The following is a 16,226-nucleotide window of genomic DNA, read 5'->3' as shown; positions in this document are numbered from 1 at the left end:
ACATTTCTGGGAGAGGCTGAAACTGCAATTAGGTCATGTATTAAAGCTAGGTGTGGTATCATGGGCTTTCAACCCAAGTGATGCCATTTTGGGTCTGTGGTGTGTGTTTTTTCTTTAACAAGATGTATGACCTGTGAGCCTTTATTAGTACTCTTGCACTGAGTACTGTCAATGTTAATGGCAAGACTATGACCCATAGTAGGTGCCCAAGAAGATTTTGGCGAATAAATACTTGGCAACAGAGAACACAATGACTCAATATGAGAACAAATGTCAGAGAGGAAATCAAATTGGCCAGAATTTCCCAGAGAAAACTTTTCCTGCTATACTCCCAATGCAATATAGCAAGTCTAACAGCATAAATTCAGTTATTCGGAAGAGAGTTGGGAAGCCATGCGCACGTTAGTTTATTTAGAAATTTAAATAAAGATATGAAAAATAGCAAATGTATACTTCTCTTTGTTTTAAAAACAGAGGTGTGAAGATTTATATTTAGTTAACCATTTATTTTTGGACATTCCTACCAAAGGAACTTACCAGAAGTCCTGGCACAGGACTTTTTTATTCAATCTGGCCTGAATCACTGACTCACTGTGTGTGACCGGAGGCCAGTCACTTGTCCTCTCAGCACCTCAGAACACTTAGCTAGAAACAAGGGTGTAAAGCAGGAGTGTGCTGAAAACCAGATGCCCCACCTAAGTTAGTTTTCCTGGGTAAATACATTATGGTAGAAAAAGAACACTCAACTGTTTGAAAGAAGTATTTTTAAATTGATTTTTAATTTTTCTTAAACATAGGACTTAATATAATTTAGACAGATTTGGTTAATACTCATACATTAGAAAATTCCTTCTGAAGTACATATTTACTGTTAGTGCTTAGTCAGTACATTAAAAGGATTTTCTTTAGGAATTAAAAAAATTTTTTAACTTGAAGAAGACTTGAAAGTTTTGTTTGTTTGTTTGTTTTTTAATTTTTATGTGTCAACTCAAAAAGAGTCTGGAGACTTTGCTAAAAATGAAGATACAGATTTCATCTGGCCAGTGTCACTCAGTGGTTGACCATTGATCCATGCACCAGAAGGTCAGTGGTTTGATTCTCAGCCAGGGCACATGCCAAGTTTGGGGGCTCAATCCCCAATGGGAAGCATGCAAAAAGTAGCCGATGGATGGTTCTCTCTCATCGATGTTTCTCTTTCTTCCTCTCTCTCCCTCTCTTTCTAAAATTAATGAAAACATTTTTAAAAATTATTCAAGAGTCTTAGAGTTTGAAAAGTGGAAATACAACTAGACAATACCCACAGTGTTCTGAAAAAGAAAGGAAAGCTAAGAGTTCTTAGGGCAAAAAGTGCATTATTGAGAAGATTTAATCCTGCCTTCTCAGCCTCTGGATTGGTCCAATATGGTAATCCTCTGGAAGACAGGTGGTCTGGATAATCTACGTCAGATGGTCTGGACACATGAACATTCCTTCCTCAGACCATCAGTGGGTAATTAGAGGATTATCTCAAGGTTTAATATATATTCAGGAATTGATACAGGACTGGAAAGTTAAAAAGTTTGATTTCTCAGACTAGTTAAAACAAGAATAACATTGTTTCCTTACATCTCAAATTACTCAATTTTAGTCATTGAGCAGCTTGACTATAGTGACTCCATCTTATTTCTTTACTCTCTTTCTCATGAGCATAATCTAGAAGTCTAGGAAGCCTACCACAACAGGGGAAACTGAACAGCTCCATTGCAACCAAGAAGTGAGTTCTTGAGCACTTATTTTTCAACCGAGGTGTTTCAACACCACCGATAATGATGATTGACATGTATTGTTCATTTATCAGAGTTGTAGATGAATAATTTTATTTACCTCACCATGATCTTCAATCTAAGTGAAGATTTTACCACCATTCCAATAACCATAGAACCAGCTCAAAATGGTCCTGTCCTAGCCCTGCCAGCATGGCTCAGTGGTAGAGCTTCGACCTATGAACCAGGAGGACATGGTTAAATTCCTGGTCAGGGCAGGCTTTATCCCAGTGTGGGGCATGTAGGAGACAACTGTTCAATGATTCTTTCTCATCACTGATGTTTCTCTCTCTCCCTCTCCCTTCCTCTCTGAAATCAATAAAAATATATTTTTTTAAAAATGGTCCTGTCCTGTTTTACAGAGCTGCTTTTCAGAGACAACAGACAAAACCTGCAAGATACACAACCGAAGCATGCGCAGAGGAGAGAACTTTGACTTCCAGTTGCACCCAGAACCAAAGTCTTGCTCCTTCCCCACAACCAGAGGACAGAGACACAACCAGGCCTTGAATACCACAACCTTTTCTGAAGCAAAGAGTTCGTTGTCCAGGAAGATCCTGTTTTGATACCCCTTTACCATTGATGGCTAAGCTCCAAGGTCCTCCAATTAAAATTTGCCTTTCTATTGCTTTCGCATACCTGTCTCCCTTTTACTCTTAAAAAAATCTATCTCAAATCCTGGATCTGAGAGTTTGGGCTTTTGAGCTTTAGCTTCCCATTCTCCTGGGTGGCACCATCTACTAGTATATATACACTGAGTGGCCAGATTATTATGATCTCTGAACGTGTATATCCTACATAATAAAAAATTAATATGCAAATTGTCCCCTGGACCAGGAGTTTGACCAGCAGGCAGGCCCGCCAACCACTCATGTCCCCTCCCCCTGGCCAGGCTGGCCAGACCTCCACCCATGCATGAATTCATGCACCAGGTCTCAAATATATATATATATATATATAATCACAGGATTAATAGGCCAGCAGATAACTTATTGGATAAACTTTATATTTACAATATGACATCATTAAGTAGAGAAATTCTTTAAAATTCACAATTGTATTTGACAAAAACAAGAACCACAAAAGGCATTGTTACCCTTTCATTATCAAATAGTACAAAAGTCTAATTTTAAAGAACTGTGGGTAAAAAGCCCAGGAAAGTAATTTCTTTTTCTAGGGCATTTCTAAAGCAAAAGTAAAGCTTCATAGTGCTTAAGAATTACCCGAGGAAGCTTTCAAAATAGGTATTGCCCCACAATTTACCATTACAAATTCTGATAAAAGAGATATGGGGTTTGGACAGGGAATATATTTTTAAAAGCAGCCAGATGATTGAGCCGTAGGCTGCCCTTAATCCACACTTTGAAAAATACAACTCTACATTTCTTTTCACCTCTGATATTTGGAATCACCTGACTTTTCAAAAACAAACAATGAGACTACTACCCAAATTGCTTAATTAGAAGTCCAGCAAACTTGGTGTGAACAAATAACAGGTGCTAACTGCAAGAGGTGAGTCAGGAACAAAATCAAAGTATGTCCTGGTTCCTGGTTTAAGCATAATATAGAAATGGAACCATTATACACAATGTTCTCAGATCTACTGCACTCTGTGTTGAACTCTGAAATTTAAAAGTACCAATTTTAAAGTACTAAGGGAGTGAGCATTCCTATAATTCAGAAAAATGTATTTCATTCTAATAGTATCACAATTGCTTGCTTTGATCCTCAAGTTATGGGATCCATGGTAGGCAGGATGTGACTAAATGCAAGAAAGGAGTCACTTTTGAGTGTCATTTTTAGGACTGAGAGTGGCAGTACCAGCCCTCAGGTACCAATGAAATGGTAATACTGCTAATTTGGTCTTGGAACTAAAGGCTCTCTTGGATAAAGGTAGGAAGTCTCACTTTTCTAAATTGCTTCAGAGTTTTCCTCCTTTGGATTTCATCCACTTGTATGTATTGAAGGGCCAGCTTCTTAACCTAGAATCTTGGAATAGTATGGATTTTCTTGTCCTCCTCAAAGTATAAAATTTATGCCCAAGAAAAGAGGGGGAAATAATCTTACATTCCCAGATTCCTATTTCTCTTGGATAGCTTTCTCCAAAATGCCTAAATTTCCCTTTATCTGAGATTCCTCCCTAATTAATGTATTTAAAAAATTCAATGTGAATCCAGAAAAATATAGGTTTGCTTAGTTTTCTTCTTCTTTTGCCTTCTTTTTAAACCTGTAGTATATGATGTGACTTCTAATTAATTAGGAAGATTTAGGGTTTCATAGTATTTTCCAAGATGCACAATGCTTCTCTTGGGAAGGAAATTTTTAATCTGTCCAGGAACAGGTTTTGGGGAAAACAATATGTGAACCCTCTGAAATAAAATGGAAATATTTTAGTGTATATTAACTTTTCTGGTAATAAGGTCATATATATATATATATATATATAATTCTTCTACTTATAAAACTTGAAAAAAAAACCACCCCCTCTAATAAGAAATAAACTAGTTTTCAGAAATTAAGAATATATTTTTTAAGATTTTGAGAAGCTGGAAAGTTAGTTAAGCTTTTCAGGAAGCACATAAAATGCCACATAACCTCCAAGAAAGTTTATTTATTATAAACTATGTAATTACTTGATCTATTTCCACAGACAAGACTATCAGCATTGCTTATGGACAACAAAATACATTTAAAAATCTCCTTAGTTATTGCAATGGAGACTTAAAATATCAAGGGAAGTTGGATTACAGACTTGCACCCTGAGTAGCACTTTCTGCTTTTATTGATTTGCCATGTAAAGTATAAACCCTGGTTGACAAAATAAAGCATTGAAATAAAGGATAATAGTTTTGTGTTTTTCTGTAATATGGGTCAGAAAAATGCAAAAGATAAACCTACCATTTAGGCTATGTAAAATAAATTCCCCTTCCCCCTCCATTAAAAAACACAGATAGATTTGGAGATGATTCTTAAAATTTAAATAGTATAATAATATGAATATAAAGCTCTCACATGTGTATTCAATAATTTAAGGTGAATTTCCTAAATATAAGATTTTCTTTTTAAAAAAAATAAATTATTCAGGCGGCTGTATTTTGGGATTTTGTTGTTAATCAAATCACAATTATTAATCTCAGGCACTTTTGAGTAGCCATCTTTTAGAGTTTAGACTAAGTTGTAATATTTTAAATTTAGTTTTCTCATCTATGGAAAGATATATTGAGAGACAAAGAGAGAATATCTGATAATGTTTGTATTTTTCTCCCTTTCCTTTCATTTTGGGTAATCCTTAAATATAGCTTTAATAATATTCAGAGTCTACTTTGAAATTGGATAAATTACTATGTTACCTATGATATAGTAAGATCTTCAGAACCTATGATGAGAAATAAAATTATGCTCTCCACATAAGTAAGTGAAACAATAAGTAATTTGATCTCTTCCAATTTGTTCATTCTAATTTCTGGGTATTTGATGTTTTAATATATACTGTATCCACATCTTCAAATCTAGTAATAAACATAGCCATGCCCTCTTCAAAATTTTGTCTGAGCCTCAAGAGTTCAGCCTTGAGTAACCCAAGTCAAGTAATCCAATCTCTGTGTGGCACTGGGAAGCCCTTTGCATCACCCAAACCAGGAGCTAGAGAAATAAATTCAAGGTCAATTTCTTTCCATTTTTTTGCACAACTCAGCCTTTTACAAAATTCTACCTTTCTTGAAGCTGGAATATGTTGTATTTTAATCCCCCTCTAGTGTATAGTCTTAGGGTCATAGAAAATATGTGAAAAACAAGCCCTATAAAAGTTTTCTAATGTCTGTCAGGTTCTCCATTCTATGTGTCATTCTATATAGTCATGCTTCATATGACAGGTTTACTACTAATATCCCTCTTTTCACTGTTAGATCTCAATATGAAACACTTTGCTTATGTTTTTCTTAAAGGAAAACACCCAGGTTTGTGCACTGCTACATTTGATATCCTATATAATAAAAGCCTAATATGCTAAGTGTCCGACCATTTGACCAGTTGCTATGAAGTGTACTGATCACCAGGGGGTAGATGCTCCAACTGGTAGGTTAGTTTGTTGCTGGGGTCTGGCCAATTGGGACAGAGGAGGAGGAGGAGTGGGGGAGAGGGCAATGAGACTGGGCAAGATGGGTCAGACACAGCCTAGAGCTGCAGTTCCTCTCCAGCTGACCAACCTCCCGTGTCCCTTTCTGGCCCCAATCGTGCTCCGGTGGGGTCCCTCAGCTTGGCCTGTGCCTTCTTGCAATCCAGGATCCCTCAGGGGTTGTGGGGAAGTCAGTTTTGGCCTGATCCCTGCAGGCCAGGCCAAGGACCCCCCCCCACCCCCCATGCATGAATCTGTGTACCGGGCCTCTATGTTTAATATTATCCAAATTGTGGTCTGTAGACCCTTGGGGACTCCAAGACCCTTTCAGGGTATCCACAGATCAACACTATTTGTACAATAATATAAAAATTATTTTCATCTTATACTTTGTTGACATTTAGTTATAGAGTTATCGGTAGAAATGGGGTGTCTACCAGTAGAGGTGGGGGATCCCTTTCCCCACTGGGTGCTGGGGGTTCTTGAAAAAAAGAATTTCCTAAGACTTGCACAGGAGAGTGATTTTTATTTGTGTGGAGTTAAAAGTCCCATTTTCCTTAAACCATAAGGGAAAAACTTGGAAAAACTGCCATGGGGACTCAGCAGAGCTGATAGCAAAGCCGGTGTCCAAAATGTCCATCCCATGGTGGAACTGAGTCAGGTATAACATCGCGTTAGAGTCCATTCATCCATTGTGTGTGGGGCCCTCATAGCCATGGGCCATGTGAGTGAAGAGAGCATGAAAGCCTACAAGACAAGAGTCAGGAGTCAGGCCGCAGCAGCAGGAGAGCAAGCAAGAGAGAACCCCTTTGTTTAGGAGCTTAAATATTAAATCTTCCCTTGCTCCCAGTGGCCATGCCTACATACCTACTCTGGCCCATGCCTTGTTTCCAAGTATGACTGACAGGCAAACACCCTCTTTAGGTCATTTAGACTTTACTGGGCATGCCTAAAATATTCGGCCTTACCTTCATTTCTTTCCAGTTAATGAATAACTGAGTTTATTATAATAGGGCAAAAATAATAGCAAATAAGTTGCAAGTACGTTAGCTTGAAATACGACAGTGGCACCAAAGTGGACTATCATAGCAGTCCTTGATGTGACTGAGTTGGCCACGTTTATCATGAAATATCATTTTGACTTGAAAGAACAACTAATGGACAAACTATTGTTATTTGGATTTAGATATTTGGAAGACATTTGATTTTCTTCAAAAATGTATGAACTTGTCACTATAAGAGAAACAACATGCAGTATTTGTTGCTAATGATACTATCTGAGCTTTCTTAATTGTATTTAAAATTTTTATTATTGACTGATTTGTGTGAGAGAGAGATTTGTTGTTCCACTTATTTATGCATTCATTGGTTGATTCTTTTATGGGCCCTGACTGGGGATTGAACCCATAATCTTGGTGTATAGGGAGGATGCTCTAATCAACTGAACCACCTGACCTCCTATCAAAGCTTTCAAGAGAAAATTATAAATTTTGAAAACTTTAAAACAAAACAAAACTTTAAAACAACAAAAAAAAAGGTAGCAGACATGAAAGTAAGCTGACATCTATTAAGTCAGATAATAGAGATTTGGGAAAATGAAAAATGTCATATTTCTTTTTTTCTTTTTCTTTTTTTTAAAATATATTTTATTGATTTTGTACAGAGAGGAAGGGAGAGAGATAGAGAGCTAGAAACATCAATGAGAGAGAGAGTCATCAACCAGCTGCCTCTTGCACACCCCCTACTGGGGATATGCCGGCAACCAAGGTACATGCCCTTGACTGGAATCGAACCCGGGACCTTTCAGTCCCCAAGCCGACACGCTATCCATTGAGCCAAACCGGTCTCGGCAAAAATGTCACATTTCACGAAAAATTGCTATTGAGATGACAAGTCATTGCATTTATTATTGTTTCCAATGGAATTAATAAATGCTTAACTTTTTTTAGTCAGCTTTTATATTTTAATATGGTAAGTATCGATATATCCCCTCTAAGCAAGTTTTTTGAAGTTCTCAATATTTTTTAAGAGTGTATAAAGGTCCTTGATATAAAAAAAACTTGAGAACCACTTATACAGAGAAGCATGAAGGTACTAAATCCTTCATTTATTAGATATAAGAACACTTGTTTTGTGTTGTGTCAGGAGGAGATTAACAACAACATACTGTGACCTCACACTGACTCAAGCAGCACTCCAAACTCTGAAGTTCTTTGCTATGGCATCTAGAATAGTTGAAAGAATAGGTATTGGTTGGAGTAGGTATGTCTTAAGATGTCAAAACCAAAAACATCTATCACCTTCTGATCCAAACAGCTAATGTTTAAAACAGAAACTACACTTTTAATTGCTTATCAAATGTTATTCAGTTTGTTGGTGCCATGGTTTGTGAAACTGAACCTCATGTCTCCTAATTTGCTGCTAGATGGCTACAAGCCATAATTCAGGCCTGGGACTCAGAAAGGAATCTTGGTTAAATATGAAGGTTTGGGGAGTACCCAGGGGTACATAGGATAATTACATCTATCTAAATCTGTGAGAATCAGTGAGGAGACTGTGGGAAGGTTAAGCAGGTCATATTAGAGCTTGTAGGACGAAACCTCAGTTAATGCATTATCAAAAATAATTTTTAAGAAATAGGTAGCCAGGAGAAAGTTGCTAAAGTTTTTTTTTGTTTTTTTTTTTTGTTTTTTTTTGAATAGCCACAATGGTTATATTAGGAAGATTTCCTAAGTGTAGAGTTTAGGCACTATGCTAAACTACTAACATAACAGCTCTGTGAAGCAGGTATTTTTTTCATTTATCAATGAGGAAATAAAGGTCTAGAGAGGTGAAATACACTCCCAGGATCACACAAACAACCCACATCACACAATCCCACATCAAAGGTGGGATTTGAATTTCAGGCCTCCCTAAGAAAATGTGTTAGATGTAATATTTCACCTCCAGCTTTAAATTGTGCTAGTCTTTTCCCTATTCTCTTTCTTTTTTTGGGGGGGCGGGGTGAGGCAGAGGTGAGATGGGGGTTGGGGGCTGGGGCTGAAACTGATGGAAATGCATAGACATGTAATGAGCTTTTAAATTCACCCACAAACATTTTACTTTGACTTTATGGGCCATGAATTGTGAGCACAAGGAGGTAAACAACAAATGTGATTTTGCTTAATAAAGAAACCCTGTTTTACTAAACATTCTCATTGCTTAACTATTTCCACAGGAAGTTAAACGCAACCAAGCCCTGCAATCCTGCATTACATGTAATATTCATGGAAGGTAGAGCTGAGGTTAATTAAGTTCTTGTGGGGTCCCAAAAACTAGACTCTTGACAGCCACAACTTCCACCCTACCCCTAAATCAGTGTGATTCACATGATATGTAAGAGTATGTAAGTTACGTAAGACATTTCAAATCATAATTTAGCACTTAAAACTACTATGAAAACATGAAAGTGAGAATCTGATTAAGTGGGATGAAATTGTGTTCTGAAATTTAAGCTAGTTCCTTGAGAGTTGAACCACCAAGGCAGGGTTCAAAGGGTGAAAAGAAGCCTTGAAGGTTTGTAGGAGGAAATTGGTAAGTGGGTCTCCCCAGAGCAGTGTGAAGTCACCAGGTCCAGGAAATGCTTGCCAGAGGTGTAACAGCCCTGCAGGGGGTGGCTTGGGGGGGGGGGGGGGGGGGGGGAAGGGAGTTACAAATGGGTATACTTTGCAGTCAGCCCTTGGGTACTGAGTTGGCTGACTACCTGATACTGCAATAAAATATCTGCCCTCTAATCACATCCCCCCAACACCACATCCTGTGTGACCTGTTATAAAGCATCCCTTCCAGTCAACTCGACTTTCTGTTTTAACTCAACTTTCTGTTTTGACTTCGTCATTATAGTCCAAGATATGTGATAAGGAGCAATAATCTAGTTTTCAAGGCTTGATCGATTTCGAAAGAAGTCCATACCTCCGAGGAACCTTGGAAAGAAAAGGAAAAAAAAAAAAAAAAAAAAAATCTGCAGAGGCCACAGAATCTCCAGAGGCCACATTCATTAGTTGTAAACTCATTCATTTTTTCCCAAACAGTGCCACCTACTGTCCATTGTAAGCCAGCAGGAGGGTTGTTGGCGAGAACCAAAAAAGAAATAAAGGGGGTGAAAAAGGAACCGAGAAAACGAACACTTTTCAGCCTGGGGACAATGGGAGAGAGATGAAAAAAGACCACCTCGAAGCAAATAGATATTATTTTGACTCGTCTCCTTCAAAGGCTCGCAAGAAGCAGAAGCCACTTAAGCCATGACCTGAGAAATGCTTTTTTTTTTTTTAAGGGCGCTATTTTCAAGTCCTCCGGAGGGCTGTTTCATTTTGATTAAATTTTACTTATAATGCATTCTGTTAGCATATTTTTTTTATGTTTAGGAGAGCAGGTTAAGAAACACACACACACACACACACACACACACACACACACACACACACACACATCACAATGATGTTTCCGCTTTTCGCGCCCACCCAAGGCGGAAACGACTGTGGAAGGGGGATTTGGATACATCAGCTCAGAAACTTCTGAGTTGGAGGGAAGAAAGGGTTAACAAGCAGTGAATGGACCAGTCGCCGACTTTTTAGAGACTGCCGGGCAAGTACACACACACACACACACACACATACACACACACACACACACACACACACACACACACACACCCCTTCAGCTCGCTCTCCCCAGAGCGGTTACTGAGCCTAAGGGTACCACTTGGCCTTAAAGCAAATTGCTTCAACACTAAGGAGAGCTGAGAGTTGATCGCAAAGAGGGCAAAGAGGACCGGAATCAGGGATGTCTACAAAGCGCGGCCTCCCCGCTCCGCCCCTGGAGAAAGGAGGGACTCAGGTGGTGGCCAGCAGGAGTGCCCCGCATCTCCCTGCACACGTTAGCAATCAAGTTAATTGAATTCATTGGCGTTTGAAACCGGCCTCCCGCTCAGGAAGGGCTTTGAATGGCCAATTTTCCTCTCGCTCTCCCCGCCTCCCGCCGGCCCGCCCGCCCCTCGGGTTCCCCAGTCCGCACCTCCCTTCTCCACCCCCCTTACCCCCCACTCCCTCCTCCGCCCTATTAAAACACCCACCAGCTCCCTAGTTAAGACCCCCGTAAGTTGGAGGGAGGCAGAAAGGCAACAGCAGCGAGGAAGGAGAAGTCAAGACGTCTGGAAAGAATTACCCAATCCTGGCTTCCAGCAGCCCATTGAACCAGGGACTTGAACTGGTCCCAGCCAAAGACTTTCTCCTGATTCTGCGCTTCCTGGGCTCTGCTGAGTCTTCACCGGACTTTTTTCTTTTTTCTTTTCTATACGAAAAAGATAAGAGATTTCCCGATATCAGAGGAGAAGGACTGGAGCAAAAAGAATAAATTTTTTAAAAAATTAATTTATTTTTAAAATACTTAAAAAAAAAGAATCAGGAGAGTTCAGTGCAGTGGAAATATCCGAGAATATTGGTGAAATTTCCTTTGAAAGTGGGGGAAAGGAACCAAATCTTTAGGGCTCCCCGCATCTTTCTTTTAAATGTTGTTTTTAAACTTTTTATTTTTCTTGGCCGGTCGTCTCAAATTCATCTGATCGCTTATTTACCTCAATTTTGGAAACTGCCCGCCACCGGCCCTCCGGGACCACACAGACAGGCTGAGGACAACTTTATGACCAAGAGCTGAACAAGGTATGTTATATCCTGGCGCGGTTGGGTGCAGGACGAGGGTGCTCCAACAGGCCAGGGAGATGGAAGAAATGATCCATATAGGTATTTGGTTTGTATTTAAAAATCCTTATAGTCCGTTTTGGACAGAAAAGTTTGAGGTCTGAAAATTTCCAGCAGACTGAGAAGCAGTGGGGGTCAGGGTCAGGCTCAGCAGCCTTCTTCCCCATCCCCGCGGCGCTCTCCAGAAATCCGCTTTCTGGCCGGGAGCGCAGGTAACTTCCCTGCCCCGTACAGACTGCGCGCCCCGGGATGTACTTTTCCATTCCGCATCTCCCGGAGCCGCAGAGGGGCTCCCCATTGAGGAAACAAGAATCCCCACCTTTGTAAGGAACATGCATTTCAGAGGGCCGCCTCCTTCTCCTCCCCATCCCTCTTTCCTCCCCCCCCCCCCCCCCCCACGCTCCATCTGAGGAGGGAAACCCTGGAACTGCCCGGCGCGTTGTACTTCCAAGGGGGAAGCCCGCTTCTTACTTGTGACGTGAAGGGTTAAAGCGATCGGGGTTCCTAGCTGGGACCCCAAGGAGGAGGGTACGTCCCCACCTCCTTGCCCGCCGCTGCTACCGACCTCATTCGGCCACTCCCCCCTCTTTCTCCAGCCTCCTCTCCTATGCACTCCCTGCACCCCATGGAAGTGTCAGGCCGGGTCTGTGGGGACTGAGCCCGGCTCTGGAAGCCTCCATCAGGCGCGGGGTCCCTGCCGTAAGCGGTGGCTGTTCCGGATCCCAGAGGGAGGAAGGCGAGCATCTCCTTTCCTCCCGGGGCGGCCCGCCTCTCCGCCCGGGGCTGGGGACCGCGCGCGGCGTTCCCGGAGCCAATTCCGACGTGGCACCCGGCTCGCTGGGGAGCCTCTTTCCGCTGCTGCAGCGCGGGGACCCCGCCTGGGTGGGAGGTTTGGGGGCGCAGTCCCGAGCGCCCAACACGGGGTTGGGGGGTACGGGCGGGGGTTTGGGAGAGCCCATGGCGAAGGCGGGAGGCGAGCCAGAGGCTGGGCCGGGCTGGATCATCAACACCTTGGGCGGAATTCGTCATGCAGGTTCCCGCCCAGCGCGATCCTGGGCTCCGCAATGGGTCCCTGCGAACAGGAGGGCGGATCTGAAAGGAGGGTCTGTGTGAGGGTGAGAATGGGGAGGCGAGGGAGGCTTTTTAAACCTCCGGCCAAGGAAACGCAGCCGAGGGGAAACGGCGCTGAAAGGATAATGAAGGCTGGAAAGAGGAGCTGGGAGCGGAGGAGAGGCGGTTCCTGGGGAGGAGGCTTTACAAGAGCCGGCTCCTATTACACAGCCTTAGGTGCCAGCTTCCCCCGAGCCTCTGCCTCCATCCCCCCAAATGCCCGCCCGCGCGCCGCACTTGGACTCCCGGGCCCCGCGCGCCTACCGGGCGAGTGAGCAGCTCGAGCTCCGCTCCCTGGAGGTGCGTGTTGGAGCCCTGGCGGCCCCACCCCCACCCCCTGCCCTGCCCTGCCCTGCCCTGCCCTGCCCTGCCCTCACTCTTGGGGATCGCGGCTGCCGGTGTCTGCCAAGTAGCTGCCCAGAACCGCCTCACTTCACCGACCCACGTGGCTGGCCTGGGATTGCCTTTGACGTCACGCCCCGGGGGGAGGTGTGACGCAATACATAGGGAAGCCCTGATTGGTCACCAAGGGCTCCCCCCCCAACTCCAGGCCTAAGTACAGACTCACAGCTCAGTGTTGGTAGTTATGTTTTGCTGATGATAAGGGGAAGAAGAACTTCCCTGTTCATTGTAGATTTCAGGATTTTTTTTTGTTTGTTTCTCCTGTAGATGTCTCATTGCAGTGAAGGCACATGATGATGTACATTTAGAGATGTTAAAGGGGATTATGAATTTTTAAAGTCACTTTAACAAAAATGTAAAAGGTCAACACATTCAAACATGCCAAAGAATAAGTGTTTGGCTAGAGCAAATAATATGCCCATCAAACTATTTGTAGATACCATTTAAACATTTTATAGGATAGGATTGAAATGAACTCTAAATTATAAACTTCTCCATCCCAATGGGTGCGATTTGATGTGTTCGTTATATTAGTTTTCACTGTAGTTTTTAAAAAGGCAAAATCCGTTCGTTTTCTTAGTATTTTGGCTATTCTTTTACATTTTCAGTAAAAGTTTAACTCTTTAAAGTACCTATTTTAGTAAGTATATCATGTTGTGTATGCCTTTGCAATTTTGGAACAATTTTAGAATACTAAGAGACATTTCTAGATTATAGGGTTATAATTAGGATATCATCACTCATTGAAAAATATATATGTATCCTGATTTGGGTGAATAGAAAAATGTATTGATGTATTGTAGATTTATTGATAATCAGTTATCACCTGAGTTGCTCTTGTTATATTTAGAACTAAATCCTTACTTTTCTTTTTACCTTTTCCTCTTTTTAAATATGTTTATTGATTTTAGAGAGAGAGGAAGGGAGAGAAACATCATTGATAGGCTATGCCGCCCCATCTCCCTCCCCACTCTCCTCAACCCTGGCAGGTGCCCTCAGTGCTGGGAACCATACTCAACCAACTGAAGCACACCAACTGGGGCTGAAATAAATACTTACTTTATCAGAGAGTTCTATAAGTTATAGAAATTCAAGGTCTTAAATCAATGACTACTATCAAATTTGAATGTCACTCTTCAGGAAGGAGGCAAAAATATTCAGTTACCTTCCTGGAAAACAGGAATTGTGCATTGAATGAATAAAAAACTTACTAGAAAGTAAATCAGACTATAGTTATTTTTGTTAAGTCAGTCTATATACTAGCCCCACAATGTTGAGTTTCATGAATACTTTTTCACATTTGGTTTTTTTCCCAGCTAAGATTTCTTTCAAAACAATTTTTTTTTCTTGAAATTTTGAACACGCACCTTTCACTGTTTCATTTATTTTTTTGTTATTGGCACTGTGGGGAAAGCCCTTATCTGTGGGCCAGTGTCTAGACCCCCTTTGGCAGAGTGATGTTACAGTTACATTTTAAATCTAAAAATAAGTAGTCTATTACCTTATTAGCTTCCTGGCTTTTGCATAATGTAAAGGGGTGGGTGGAAGGAGTTAATGAAATTGGAGAAGAGAGCATAAGCTCCTGTCCCTTTCTGGGTTCTCTTTTTTTTACTCAAAACACACCCAGGCTGTGCTTCCCCAAGAGGCTGCCAGGACAGAGCCAGTGGCAGCTGGTTTGACAGCTGAATGGGGGGACAGCTCCCTGCAGAAAAATCCCTTCTATTACCCCAACGTGATTTTAACCCTGGACTGTCTCGCAGCAATCTGCATAGAATAAGCATCATCCCCTTGCACATACCTTAGGTGACATTCAAAATCTAATAACTTAAGGTATGTGCAAGGGGATGATGCTTATTATGTCACCTATGTGGATATCATATATACTGCCTTGCCCGACAGCTAGAAGAATGTTACTGATATGAGTCAAAATAAGTATAATGAGTCAAAATAAGTATATTTTCTTTAAATTCAAGTAATATTTATGAACAAATGCCTCTAAAATGCCTACATCTCTACTGCACATTGAAATGAATAAGATGCAGTCCATATTTTAGTGGAATTCAGTGTACAAAGCCTTTAACTATAGCGTAAGGCAAAATATGAGCTGACTCATAAGAAATGTAAAATAATAGCTATTGTTTGATTGCATGTCTAATACATATCAGGCACTGAGCTAAGCACTTTACATACATCATATCTACCCCCTACGATGCACTCCTCACCCCCAAAGAAAATTTTATAAATAAAGGAGCCTTGTCCCGAAAGATTAAGCAACGTACTCAAAAGTCATGAGGAAATTTAATCTAAGAAATAGTAAATATCATGTCCTTGAAGTGGACATGCTACAGCTGGGTTAGTCAAGTTTTATAGGGGCCCAAGTTGAGGACAAATCACATGATTGAGAGAGATCAGGAAAGATTTCATGAAGAGTCTTGGCATTTGTGCTACATGTGGCCACATAGAGTTTTGCCCTCTGGACTCAGTGCCCAGGAACCAATGGAGAAGCATAGAACTAAGATTCCATGTTAAGTCTTTTTAATTTTCCCCTTTGCCATAGGGTAGTTGGGAGTATTGGCATCCTAGGAGTGATTGGTCAGTATTGATGGTGCATATGACAAGAAACCTGAAACTTAAAGCTTTGGATCCAGACACAGCTGTAGGGATAAGGCCTATGAACGTCTGTTGCCTAACCCTACAAGCTCAGCTCCAGGCCCTCTGCTGGGATAACTGCAGTGGGGCTGGAGAGGAAGAGGCAGGCTTCAAAGCCCATAGCATGGGAACCAGAGTGCATTCATAGGTCAAGCTTAGCTGCTTCATTTTCAATGAACTGGGCATTCTGATTTCTGGACTTTTAAACCTGGACTCTCATCTGGGTGGAATACACTTGGAAGGAGGCCTGCATAGCATCCTTGGTTTTCTTGATCCAAGTAAGTAATCAAATATACCTTAGACTATAGTCTCTGACTTCTACTACATTCATCATCTCTCCCTCTTACACCCAAATTCAACCTTTATAGATATGAGTAACTTAACATCCAACAGAAAGATACAGATTTCTAAGTA

The 16,226-nt window shown here is 41.3% G+C and overlaps 1 protein-coding gene across 1 annotated transcript in view; it reads left to right on the top strand.

The window, feature by feature from the left end:
- The first annotated feature begins 10,973 nt into the window (after nucleotides 1-10,973).
- The window catches only part of HAS2 (hyaluronan synthase 2), a 28,242-nt gene continuing 22,989 nt past the window's right edge, over nucleotides 10,974-16,226 (top strand). Inside the window, exon 1 of the mRNA XM_036436889.2 lies at nucleotides 10,974-11,612. The gene's annotated coding sequence lies outside the window, so the exon portion shown is untranslated. The remainder of the gene's footprint in view (nucleotides 11,613-16,226) is intronic.

The sequence above is a fragment of the Pipistrellus kuhlii genome, unplaced genomic scaffold, assembly GCF_014108245.1.
Source record: "Pipistrellus kuhlii isolate mPipKuh1 unplaced genomic scaffold, mPipKuh1.p scaffold_m20_p_14, whole genome shotgun sequence".
Taxonomy (NCBI): domain Eukaryota; kingdom Metazoa; phylum Chordata; class Mammalia; order Chiroptera; family Vespertilionidae; genus Pipistrellus; species Pipistrellus kuhlii.
This window is presented reverse-complemented; position numbering and strand designations above follow the sequence as displayed.